This window comes from Thermobia domestica, chromosome 6 (assembly GCF_964235325.1).
Source record: "Thermobia domestica chromosome 6, izTheDome1.hap1.1, whole genome shotgun sequence".
NCBI classification, from domain to species: domain Eukaryota; kingdom Metazoa; phylum Arthropoda; class Insecta; order Zygentoma; family Lepismatidae; genus Thermobia; species Thermobia domestica.
The window spans coordinates 172,000,531-172,014,899 of NC_137459.1; the positions used below are offsets into that span (position 1 = coordinate 172,000,531).

The 14,369-nt window shown below is 36.8% G+C and overlaps 1 protein-coding gene across 14 annotated transcripts in view; it reads right to left on the reverse strand.

Moving 5' to 3' along the window:
• The window catches only part of Itpr (Inositol 1,4,5,-trisphosphate receptor), a 281,735-nt gene extending 273,611 nt beyond the window's left edge, over window positions 1–8,124 (reverse strand). For 6 of the 14 annotated variants that reach the window (XM_081762394.1, XM_081762393.1, XM_081762389.1 and 3 more), the window contains exon 1: window positions 7,900–8,103. The gene's annotated coding sequence lies outside the window, so the exon portion shown is untranslated. Of the gene's footprint in view, window positions 1–7,721; window positions 7,875–7,899 lie in introns of those variants that run through there. The other 8 variants (XM_081762398.1, XM_081762399.1, XM_081762395.1 and 5 more) reach the window with 3 other exon arrangements.
• Between the last annotated feature and the right edge of the window lie 6,245 nt (window positions 8,125–14,369).

Here is a 14,369-nt window from a genome sequence, read left to right on the forward strand (position 1 = left end):
AGAAGGATTGAAAAGTTGTTTTTTCACGCTTCTCTTGTTTATTATATACACGCCGTTAATGAACTTCCGACAAACTGTGGGATGTGATTTCTCTTAAGTTCATATGGACTAGAGGGAAAAGTGAATAGTTTCAGAACTAGGACTGTCTAAAATCGCGGAAAAGCTCAATTTCAACACAGAAAAAGTATTAAAACAATACACTTAGTAGGATACTTCTTCTTAATGATCTTAAAATTTGGACAATGTTAGTCATAGTATTAACTCAGAGGCCCCTTTCTCTGGTGCATGGGGTCCTCGGTTCGATCCCAGTTCGCGCCAAGTGAACTTTATGGTGAACAAACACCATATGTGTGGGTTTTTCTCTGGGTTCTCCCGTTTACCCCTACTTTCTTCATGCCACCATTTCATTCATTTCTATTATGAAAATTTTTGAGGAAACATGCAATGTTTTGTACATGGAACTGCCTGTAAAAACCTGTCAGAATTTGACAGGCATTATACAGGTGCCTGTTTCGGCGAAAACACATATTAGAAAATATTACAGGCACATTGTCTTCAAGTGATATGCATGTCGATAAAGTATTAAACTTCTGTTGGAAATTTTGCACGGAAACACGCGTTGTACAGAGCCTGTACATTAAAACGAGAACATGCAATGTACACGTAGTCACTCACATGCAAGTAAATGGAGGGAATATGTGCATGTAAAGTACCTTGAATAGATTGTTGATAACATTCGCAATACAGTAAGAATGAAAAGTACAAGGAAGGTGCCTGTTTATCAACATGTAATATACATGTGTGGCATTCGCATTACATGTAAATACCATGTATTAGCGTATAGCATGGAAAGCGCATGATGTAGAATATGTTATTTTACATTTATCATTTTCGTGTACCTGCGAAGTGTGTAACTCCCGTACGTGCAGTGTACAGGCAATGTACAGGTGAACGGGAACATGCAATGATCATAATTACCAATAAATGGATTAAACAGATACGTGTGGTGAACAAGGTGGATTGAAGCTAAACATTCACGTTATAGGCATAGGAGACATGGAATATTCAGGCACAAGTCTCCAATTCGACATTCGCTATGCAAGGTCCTGACACATATATAATACATGGGATTACATCTGAATACATCGTCTCTGTGATATTATCTCTGTGTACCTGCGAAGTGTGAACCTATATGCAATGTACAGGCAATGTGCAGGTAAACGGAAAATGCAATGATTATGATTGCCAATAAATGGGTTAAATAGGTGCATGCAACAAACAAGGTTGATTGGAGTGAATCATTAATGTTACAGGTGTAGGAAACATGTAATATTCAGGCACCAAGTCTCCAGTTTGTCATGCACATATGCAAGGTCCTGACACATGTATAGTACTTAATGCGATGTACTTTACATGCATATTCCGCTAACACGCCTACTAATTCGCTAACGCATGTATTTAACATGTGAATTACATTTTTATCAAATGAAAAGCAGCTGTCGTCAGATCCTCATAAGGTAACGTATGTGTCAACTACATGGAATATGCCGGTTACGTACGTCTTTTCACTCTACATGTTGTTTACACGCATTTTTCACGTTGCAAGGCTGCAACCCTATCAACATGAAAACTACCTGTTTCCGTGAAATGAACATGCAATTATCGTGAAAAAATCGATACCTGTCTCATGCGTTTAAAAGTGTTTCATTTTCAGGCGCATGTATAGGCGCCTGTAAAAATATGCCTGTTTATGCATGTTTCACAGGCGCCTGTAAACCACCTGCATTTTCCGTCTGGGTTCTCATAATCAGCGTCTCCTTTAGCCTAGCCAGCGTAACTGCGGGGCGTAAAACTGAGAGATTTCATTTCATAGGCTCCTTTCTATGATCTAATGAACCTGCAGGATCACCGTCTCAGAAACAAAACTTTTATATTTGATTCTACTAAGTACCAAGCCAACCAGGTTTGTTGAACGGAATAAAGCGAAATCTTTTAATTTACCGTCAATCGATTATGCTTTTAAGGCTGAAGGGAACAGATGATTAATAAAAGTGAATGATTGTGAAACAATTGGTGGATTGACAATATGGAAGGAAACGAAAACACCAAGAAAACTCATGGACACGATGGGTCACTTACAAACTCTCATAGTCTGGTAGCCGAACCAAGGACCTCTTGTACAAGAGGTGAGCACTCTATGACTGAGCCACCGTGGTTCTCACGATAATCCTACATCAGTTGAACTAATACAAGTTGACTATTACATACAATTTAATATGATTTCGATTTTCATTCACTGTCTTCTGTGTATTTTTCTACATTGGTTTTCGTGCCTTAATATTTCGTTTCTCTTTCTTATTGTCTAGTGTGTGCCGTCCAGTCGGGAAATTTAGTGATTATTGCTATAGATTTTTCTATTATTATTTTATACATTGCATATTTCAAGTTTTGATAAATATACAACTGCTACGATAGGAAGTTCGAGGTTCAAAATTTATCAGTATTTGAAACGTGTGATGTTAGGAACAAATTTTAGAAGCATTGCAGTCCGAACCATCATGCTTCTGGCCGATTCGGTTTCGGAGGAACTGGTTCCTGGTGATATTTAAGAAATTGTTCCGATGAATCAGTTCCTTAAGAATCGATTCAATGAAAGCTTCACTGAATGAAATGACTAAAGTAAAAACCTGGTTAATAATGTTTCAGGTTAACACACATCGTAAGCTGAAATTTACTGCTGATTTCATTTGACAAACTCTGCACCATTTATGAAAAATTCAAGTATGTGAAATTTGTATTTTACAACAGTATGATTTCTTATCGGTAATAACCGTTTTGTCATCTTTTACATATGAGGGAAACAGTGATAAGAAAGAGCTGTTATTTTGAGGTGTTCACGAATGCACGGAATTCCTACATTTTCAGCAAGAACGAATGGCTTAAACATTACTAATAGGTATCCAATTATTTTCTGTGTCTGTGAATCAGGAAAATAAGTTGAACATAGATTTTTATAGGCACATCTGCTACGGCTCTACTTGTCCCTTATCTCCTGATTTTTCCGTCGAAACATTACTTACGATAAAACGGACTAGATTAAGAAACTAAAAGATAGTAGACTAGACAGAATTGTTAATCTAGCAGTATTCAGGAACCTTTGTCAACGACTAGCTGAAAATACCCATTTTTCTCAAGGGGGCTGTATTTGGAAGTCAACGTCTATTGGACTATCACCTTCATTTCAGCGACCGCGAAAACTACGGGTTTGATACTAATATCGGACATTTTGGGCTACTTTTACATGTCTCGGTATACCCCCGCTGATCCCCGGCTCGCATACAACGGTAGCCGAATTTTCAAGTCATCGCTAACGGAAGTGTCACCATTGACCTCAGCGACCGCGAAAACTTGGATTTGACACTAATATCGGTCATCTTGGATTACTTTTACATGTCTCGGTATCCCTCGGTGACCCCGCCCCACAGCCGAATAGGGTGAATTTGGAAGTTAATGCGATCAGAGTTTCACCATTGAACTCAGCGACCGTGAAAACTATGAATTCTACACTAATATCGTTCCTTGTCTACTACTTTTATATGTCCCAGTAAACGCCCCCCCCCCCTAAGACCCCCTGGTTTGAATTTTTTTAAAAAAAATGCCTCACCTTGTTTTGGGGCCCGAACCAAGCTACACGTGACCAAAACTTGGTAACTCTCGCTCAACTTGTCTGATCCTCAGGCCAGTCCCAGTAAACGCCCCCCTGAGACCCCCTGGTTCGAATTTTTTTAAAAAAAGCTTCGTCTTGATCTGGGACCTAGGCCAAGGTGCCGGTGACCAAATTTTGATAACTCTCGGTCCACTCGTCTGGTCCCCAGGTCGCACACAAACAAACTCTATATTATGTTAGAAGCTGAAATACCCATTCTTCGCATGGGGGCTGTATTTGGAAGTCAACGCTTCTAGGAGTATCACCATTCATTTCAGCGACCGCGAAAACTATGGATTTGCCACTATTATCGGTCATTCTGGGCTATTTTTACATGTCTCGGTATCCCTCCCCCCCGCTGATCCCCGGCCCGCATGCAATGGTAGCTGAATTTGCAAGTCATCGTTAACGGAAGTATTACCATTGATCTCAGAGACCGTGAAAACTTGGATTTGACACTAATATCGGTCATTTTGGATTACATGTTTTGGTATCGCCCCCCCCCCCCGGTGACCACGGGTCTGCAGCCGAATAGGGTGAATTTCAAAGTTAATGCGATCGGAGTTTCACCACTGATCTCAGCAACCGCGAAAACTATGAATTCGACACTAATATCGGTCATTTTCTACTACTTTTACATGTTCCGGTAAACACCCTATGGTTCGATTTTTTTTTTAAAAAAAAAAAAAAAGAAAAGACAAGAAAACGCTTCGCCTTGGTCTGGAGCCTGGACCAAGGTGTTCGTGATCAAAATCTGGTAACTCTCGATCAACTTATCTCGTCCTCAGGCCGGTCCCGGTAAACGCCCCCCCTGAGAACCCCTGGTTCGAAATTTAAAAAGAAAGCTTCGTCTTGATCTGGCTCCTGGACCAAGGTACCCTTGGCCAAATTTTGGTAACTCTCGGTCCACTCATCTGGTACCCAGGTTTCACACAGACAAACAGACAACACACAACACAAACTCAATATTTATATTAGATTAGATTAATACTTAACTTCTCAAGCCTGAAATGTAGCTTAACCGAGTATTAATAACACTGGTCAGCATGGATATTCTTGTTTTCAAAATCTCAGGTGGGCCGCATGTTTCTGAGATCGCTCATTGAAAATCTGGTATTACCGTTTTCCTTTCACCCTAGAAATACTAGCAATTAACTAGTTACGCCCCAAATTAATAGTACTTGTTTGCTCTCTAGTGGTCCATTTGCAAGCAATTATACAGATCTAGTTATGAGGAAAGAAAATAAGTTATAAATTTGCCCGACATAATCTACAAACAAAATTGTGTAATGTGCATACCAATGTCCCATAAAATCTCGGGTATATATATATTTTGGTTCCTAATTTGATTTGTTTGTTAACGCATCAAGAAATGAACTTGCGTAACATTCGAATTTCAGCTGGATTTACTTCCTCTGTAATCCTGTGCTGACTACAAAGCAGTTACATAATTTCTTTAAAAAAAAAAGCATATTACGGTTATTTTCATATAAAATTTGGTGACCAATAAAAACCATGGTCTCTGCATGAAGTGTGCCATTCTTGTGTGGAATTTTTGCGAAGTTGCAGAAAGGAAAAACACGTGCTTATGCCATTTGGAATTCCTATGGTTTGGACGGAACCGAAGACTCGTAGGATAATTGTTACTTTTGGTCTTATGAAATTGCTGGCCTCAATGCAAGAAGTAAAAAGAAGGTAGTTTACCTAAAGATTCCATCAGCCATAGGGCCCGTGGATCAAGGTGCAGGCATTCCTATCCCAAAAGCTTCGTGAGTGCGTTAGTGATCTATCTTTTCAGGCATTCCTATCTTTTAGAGTGTGTTAGTGATTCTAGTTTGCCATGCCAGGAAGTGACATAAAAGATGACAACTTTTAACCGCCTAGTGGTTCATCTCAGACTATATCACAAAATGGTCTTAACGATTTAGTTAGGGGCTTGAAGCTGTAGTAGATGTTCTTGGTTCTAGGCTTCACGAAAGGAACCTTCTGGCCGTTGGTGCAACATTTGCCTGGTACAGAAAATTTTCACCCTACTTCGTACAGTAAACATCTCTTATGTATTGTTGTAATGTGTTGAATTTCTTTAATGAGTTAAATTTTCCTGTACTTTCCACAAGCTGCAAAGACTGTTGATTCTAATAGGCTTAAAATGTGTTAACTTTCATACAATAGAAATGGAATGATTTTTTTTACTTTAACGTCCGACGATTATGCCCTTTAGTCTAAGGGAGATGATGATTACGTCAAGGAGGGACGATGGGATTGGTGGAATGAAAACGTAGAAGGAAACGGGAGTACTCCGAGAAAACTCACGGACATGATGATGTCCACCACAAACTTTCTTGGCCGGGAATCGAACCAGGGACCCCATGACCCAGGGGTAAGCGCTCAACTACGTAGCCATCGAGCCCCCTTTTTTACATAACAAATAAGTACACATCTGTACTTATTGCGAATTCTATTTCAATGAAACTTACGAAACATTGAAATTAATTCTATCTAAATAATATTAAATATGAAGAACATGGGTGGGAAGTGCGTGATGATTTCAAAATTTTAGGCATTTTACTAGGACAACAATCAGGATATACAAAGACGCTATGCTTCTTTGCGAATGAGATGGTAGGACAATAAGTGAACATTTAGTAAGAAGGGAGTAGCCATTAAGGGTACTTAGGAATCCAGGATCTAGAAATATTGTACATGAACGTTTAGTTGATCATGACAAAATATTACTTTCATCTCCTTACATTAAGTTGGGTCTCATTAAAACAATTTGTGAAAGTACTTTACAAACAGGGTTAATGTTTCAGTTTATATGTAATAAATTTCCATTCTTGTACTATGGAAAATTGAAAGAAGGGCATTTGATGGTCCCGACCCGACATACGAAACTTATGAAAAGCAGAGTTTGAAGCTACAATGAATCCACGTCAGAAAGATGTCTGGCTGGCATTCAAAAGTGTAACAGATTTTTCTCGGTAACCACAAGAGTCCACACTATAACATTATGTTATTGAAATTTCAAGAACTTGGTTGCAACATGAGTCTTAAGATACATGTCTTGCGTTCATATTTTGATTGCTTTCCAGAAAATCTTTGCTAAGCAAGTGAGGAGTAAAGTGGGAGTTTTCACCAAGATGAGAGATATGGAGCATAGATACCAGGGTGGGTAGAGTCTTAGAATGATGGCAGACCACTGCTGGGCCATAAAACAAAGGCATATATTTGGATTTTTTGGTGGGGAAAACTTTTTGGAGCAAAGTATGTTTACTGTATTTTTTGTTGCTTCCGGTTAGGTTAAATTAATATTGGCCCTGCAGTTTCAAAACTACCCCCAGACAAATAGTAGAAGAAAAGCATAAGAAACTCACGAAAGCTTACCAAAGCGTGTGAAAAACTAAAAAGTATTTGTTTATTTTACATGTTCATCAGATGCAGGGCTGTATATGTGCATACATAGATCTACCTAAGGGTTACATTCATTTACATTTACGTATAAATATTTCAGTGCAGACATCTGTATAGTTCCTTTGTACTTCTGTTCCATATTTATAATATATACATAGGTATAAATTTTGAAGTATCGAGTTGGATTTTTAAAGTCCATTTCCCGGAAAACCCTACGGGTATATGAGAAAATGAATTTATTTTTCGGAATCAGCATGTCAAAAACTAATGAATTTACCTATCAACACGAAAACAAGTTTTAGATGGTTTTCCTTTGCAGCCCTGAGCTACTCGCCTCAAAATTATTGTAATTCACATATTATTAAACGTCAGATATCTGGAAATCTAATTCAACACCTAGATACAACTAAAGTATTGTCTAACATCTTGCGCATTTGTGAAATATATACTGAAAAATTGTATTTTTGTTAAAGAGCATTTACAATCTAATTTCAATGTGTTCCAATGTATTGGTTCAAAATATAAATAAACGCCACGCCCACGCTTTTCGACACTCTTCATACAAATTTAAATACATAAGGATTATCTTACGTACATACAATACCTTAGCTATCATTGATTGCAGTAACTGTTTGGTAACAAACCGCAGTCAGTGATACAACGAAAGGAAATCATGATCTTACTAAATACGGTGAAAGGAAACACTGCACCCCCCACACGTTTTCCAAATTTAGAAACTAATTTTGAAACTCAAATCTTAGCATATCACTTCACATAATCACCTTCAGTAGGATTCAATCCGTATTCTTTCAACATTCAATGCCGATTTCACTTGAAGTAAATTAAAAATTATTTCTGAAAATAATTGTAGTACAAAATTTAATTCAACTCGCGAAGAGGAAGCATATAACATAAACTGAAACTCGTACCCAGCACATAGACACAAGTTTACCACAGTTGTGCTGCCATTTCGCCACAATCGTATCACATTCAGTCTACGCAACGCGCTACCGACTTTTGATTTTTATATATCATGTACAGACGCTTTAGTTTTTTTTCTTAGACAAATTATTCTAAAATAATAAAAAGAAATTTAAATTTTGTCTCTAAACTATCATTTACATTTCATTCAAATTCTTTAACATATAAAGATTAAAATGAGGGTAAGAATTGGTGCAGATTGAGAATAGACCAGGGGTAAAAGTAATGGGGAACGTGGGAGAACGCCGTCCCCCACTCCCAAAAGATATATGTGGCGTTCCTCAACTTTCTAAAATAAATACAGTGGGCAAAGAGAGGCTTGGGGGACGGTGTGCCGTCATCCGTTCCCATACTTTTTCAGATCCATACCCCTGGAATAGACCATAATAAAATGTTAATTTATGAATCTATGAATGAAAATGGTTAAAATCAATGAATGCATATGAAAGACTGTTTAAGATATTAATTTCTACTACCAGAGCAGTTCTGCACAATGTTCACTAGCGTCTTCACGATACGTATTTTGTGACGGAGTGAGCTATTTTGGACCTCTATTACAAACCAAATTATTAGCTTGTGGCAATTCTTTTGAAGTGTCTCTGTCATTACTTCTCTAGGAGCAAATCTAGGAGGTTTCCCAAATCTCCTTTACTCTATTAGTGTTTTTAGAGGGATTAATAATCATTTGGCTTGTATGTGTTACACTGCAGTATATGAGCATTTAACTGTTAATAATAAATGTAATTAAACTAATTATTGTAAAGTTGGAGCACATTAAATATTACAATATAGTTGTCGGTGTTTCGATAAGGTTATGAGGCTGTGGAAGGCAGCAAAGAAAATTTATAAGCTGGAATTATTCGTAACATAGTGTCCCTTGAAGTAGTCGGCTCCTGGGCCCCCAAAGTCTTACTCCGTCCCTGCGAGTGTGTAATATATTTTCTATCGGCGAGTGTTTCTTCACAATGTAGGAATCGTGTATTTCATGTTTAGAAATATAGACTTACTAGTATGGAACCATGACAAATGCTTTAATCTATACAAATGCGCGATTTTATGTGATATAAAATGTTCTCCCCACCAGCCTTGTTTGTGCGCATAATCTACGTCACTGACGCATCTGTTCGCTACAACGCAACTTACGCGAGCCTCCTTCCTGCCATACTGCCCTGACTCGGTTAAATAGCATTCATTTTTTTAGTAACTATCTAGTACAGGTTAGTTAGTGTTTGCTGCAAATACTTTATTATAGCATTTCGTCCGAAAGTGTAATTATACCCGTCATGGGTACCATCATTTTGCTCCCATATTATCAATCTGTACGCAATTATTTGGGCATGTGCCGAGAAAGTAATGGTTTAAAATATCTTTAAAAAAACATTTAGAGCACAAAAAGTGAAGCATTTTATTTTAAATTGACAGTCTATTTTCAATTTGCACGAAAAAAATAAAGGTAGCGACAATATAATCTCAACCTTTAATAATCAATTTGTTCACAGAGAGGTATATAAATAAAAAGAACTTCTTTTATTTTATTTTTTTAAAGGAAATGATCTGCCTGTTTCACACTATTAGGCCTATTATTCAGTACCACTTTTGGCAACATTCTGCGTACAGTAAAGCAACGCAAAAATGCAATTATTTAACTACTATGCCGGTGTAAATTGTACGATCCTTTGACACAAACTGTACGGAATGTGTCCGAAGGGGGTAAGCTGGTTATACTCTATAGGATAGATCCTAGGATTTCTCCTAGGACAATCCTATGAGATTTCTCTTGTTTAGAGCACGCTCAATTTCGGAAAGAAAATTTGTAAGACTTCGAATAAAGCGACATCAGGTGAGAGAAGGTGAAAACAAACAACTGATGAGGCATGTTTTGATACTTTATATTCTGATCGTGCAGGTTTACTTTTGGCGCACCACTCTAAATAATTGTTGAAAAATTATAATTTTTCACTAATTTCCTTATTATTGTTTCCTAAATAATTTGCGCTGAGTGACATGAAAATATCTCACATCGCATAGATAAAATTCAAGGGGACCACCAAAAGCAATTGTTCAAAAACTACTATTGTTTTACGATTTGCGTATAAATACGAAGTCCGGACGTATAATATAAAAACCATAGCACAAAACCATAAACCAACCTGTGCTAGGTGACCAGTGAAAAGCACGAATGGTACCTAACCAGGGTCCGAGTGTTAGCGGGGGTTCGTCCGAAGGAAGCAGTCGCATCAACGAAGACAGTGAAACCGAGTGGATTTTGGCAATGATACGAGTTTGAATACCACTAGTCATGGTATCATGTTAGTAGCGCTCCACTTATAGACATAAATTACAGCTTCTGTAAACTGTGCAGAAATACACCGTTGGTGGAAAATAGTATCACAGGTCATCTTTCATATGCACTGATTTAGGTAAATGTTTTGCAGAAGTTGTCCAGAAGTACGTAAAAAAATACAAAATTTACAACAACAGAAGATGCAAGTACTTAGACCTAACATAACCTAGCCAAGTCTAACCTAAATTAAACTAACTTAAACTAACCTAATATTAATAGAAATAAGCAAAATTCTATCATCTTTTTGAAAATTATGCTAGACCCCTATACTATTACATCTAACATAACCTAACCTAACCGAAACTAACCTGAACTAAACTAATGTGAACAGAAACTACCGAAATTGTAACACTTCTTAGAAAAATTAGCTGGACTGCTTCTGCTAAACATTGTCTCTCACTTATTTGATCAGTCGTAAAACACTTATAATGATTATAATGTAATACACCTCACACTTTTAAACATAAAATACAGGTGTATTACTTTGTATTTAATTCTATTGCTTGCAGAAATTTGTTTTTTATATGTATATATAGATATGTCTTTTTATGAAAAGTATTGAATTTTGCTTGTAAATCTTCTAAAATGTGGTGCGTCAAAAGTACACCAGCACCCTTCTGATTTTTATACTTCTTTTAGAGGTATCCAATTTAACAATATAGCGCCTGGCATTAATATCAGTATAATATAGTTAGCATAGGAATTCATCAATTTTTTACTTTTATTAAATAGAACTATTTCATAATATTGAAAAACGTCATTAGGTCAGATAGGAAAACTCTTCACGTGTATGGCACAAAAGGTCAAGATTTCTTACGAGATATGTCATATCATTTTTCCGAAGATAAATTTTAAGATATTTCCTAGAAATTTATCTTATAGTGTATAGTCGGCCTTAGCGTGCTTTTATATCGGAGGAATTTTAGTTGGCGTGTGCAAATGTATATGTGTGGAACAATAATTATCTAGTTCTTCTATATAGAGCAATCCTAATTACTAACATATCTTCCGGCTTCTTAACTTCCAGTAAAGCTTTCTATACTACACGTCGTACTAGCCACCCTACCCTGACACACTTTACTAGCTTAGTGCCTCATTAACCTCGAGAAGAATATGCAAACACATGGCGCTTGAAGAAAATTTTCTAGGATGGAGCTAATCTTCCTGGTTGCTATATTACGTTTGGTATTTTTTTTATTTGCATTCAGAAAATCTTAAGAAGTTTAATATATTTTCTTGAGCCAGGGTGGGGCTGCCCATGCCCAGACAAGATAGTGTAAATTTACCCAAAGATGATATAATGTAGAATAAGCTCATAGAGGAAAATCATGTATCCATACGTCAATTTTGCTACGGTAAATCCCAACATATTTGTTGGCTCAACTTTATAAGGTGCGTCAAATGTTAAAGATAAAAATTTCAGTATTTTGTATTAAATTGGAAGTTAAATAAACAAGAGGTATTAGTAAAATGGTATTGCAACTCACACGAAATGTAAATTTGAGTGATCAATTGAATTATATTTCTGTAAGAACGAAAAGAATTACAATGGAGAGATATACGCACACATACACACACAGATAGACTAATGCTTATTAAATGTATCAAACTGATATAGTTTTACTTTGTTTTTCTTTGTACGTTTTGCGTTGTCGATTTTATTCAGAATTAACTTTTGTATGCACCATAGGAAAGTAATAAGTGAAAGGCAAATCTATCACTATTCTCGGAGACATGTACTATTTCTCCCAAACTGTTGCACCAAATACAACCATTTCAGTTTCTATCTCTTGTGGACACCAGATACATGAATAAGTGCTTTTACAAATGTAGTATTAAATTTTACAAAATAATACAGTTCGCATAATGTAATATACATATAAAATGTATCAACTAGTGCATTTTTTAATGGTTGGTTGTGTTATTGTTTCAATTGCGTCTGAGAAATGGAAGAAAGAATTTGTCATTACATTGTGTTACGTGATGAACGTTAATGGCAATTAAAGGGAAAAAAAATAGAATACTGTGCCACTGCATTCCCACCCCACACAAACAGACTTCGAGCTCTATTTGTCTCTCGTCAATCACTTGCCTATCCTTCTTACAATAACTTCGTCAGGCACTCATACAACAGAACCACACGTTTATAGCATGAAATATAATTTCGCTAAAGCCGACAGGAACAAACGAGTAGACCAATGACAAAACTCGTTAAACATTCTTTTTTTTTTAAAGAGATTGTGGTTGCCCTGGTAACCTTAGTTGGTAAGCTTTTATTTCCAAATAGTAGGGGAGAGTGTTGTACCTAGAGCCAGCGGCACAAAACTGTCTTCAACATTGGGAAGGGGGGGGGGGAGGATAAGACCGTTTTTATGACAATGCTGTGGAGGATCAGGAGAACAGAGTTGTCTTCAACATTGGGAAGCAGGCAGCTTTCAGGCTTATTCTAGGGGAGCACCAATTTCATTTCACTTTCCTTTGTGGCAATCGGACACAAATCATCACATTTCTACGCAAAACACACATTTCAAATCGCATTATTGGGAGGGACAGTCCTCCTCAGTTTCAAGATTGGAGGAGTCATGTCCCCCTCATCCTCCCGGGATTTGCGCCAGTGTCTAGAGCATAACGTAGTTAGGAAAATTTGTAATTTCTGGTAGGCGCTGAAGCTTGTCGGCGTTCTGCAATGTTAGATAGAGAGGAAAATACCAGATGTGACTGCAGTGCGTTTGTCTGTGTCATTGAACAAGACTTCCGGTGGTGAGAGGTGATAGAAACTTTAAGCTATGTTTAGTAAATATTTTTGTAGTGACATTATTGTGACCTAGTATAAACCGTTGATGAATTTACAATCAACAACATAGTCATCGTTTTCAGCGTTTCTCAGTAAGAACAATACACCACTTTTTCCTTTCTGTAGTTGTAACTTATAAGTTTGATAACAAATTTTCTGAAACATGGCGTCCTGTTGCACCAAGAAACACAAGCACATGATGTACCTTGGAACATGTTTCTAGGTACACTCATGTCCAAAGTGATTGTCGCATATCTATAATTGTCTTCTTTTAAGAATATAATTTGATAATGATTATGCAGGGTACTTTTAATACTGATACTATGTGTATAATCGGGAAATGTATATTTGTGATAAATTTCATTGGAAAAGAAATATAAATACGAAAATTAGAATGAGTAAAACAAAATATTGCTAAATAGACGAGAAAGTTTTATTTTCGTTTTATTGTACTTATTTACTGTTATTTTGACATGAAAGTTTCCATATACATGTCTTTGCCGATTATACACATACTGACATTATAAGAGATACCGGGCGAGTTCGTCATCAAATTATATTCCTACAACAACATATTTATAGACATGCGACAATAATTTTGGACATGAGTGTACATCAGTACATTTATCTTTTGTTATTTTATTGCAGATCACAATACACGTAGTACATTTGGTGTAAAGAGCTATTGAAACTGTTACAGCTGAACCTGGTACGAAGTTCTCAATTATGGAAGCCTGCAAAGTATACAATTCGCTATGCTTTGTAGAAGTTTGTCCAAGTTCAAGAAATCTGGCGTACAGACTTACGAATATGCTACAAATTTTCATGTGAAGCGGTTGTTTAGTCTTCAAGTTGAAAATCAATTGGTGAGATACATAAAAAAATACAAAAATGAGTTTTGGTTTGTCAAAAACGGTGTAAGACTATTGGCATACAAATATGCAATTGCAAATGGTAAGAAAATTCCTGACACTTGGAATGTGGAGAAAAAAGGCTAAGGAGCAACGGATGCGTAGTTTCAAGCGAAGACACGGCAACGAATTGTCGATAAAAAGACAGAACTTACGAGTTTGGCTCGTACAACAAGCATCATCTAATCAAATGACTGCTTTTTCATTATGGAGGCCTGAGGA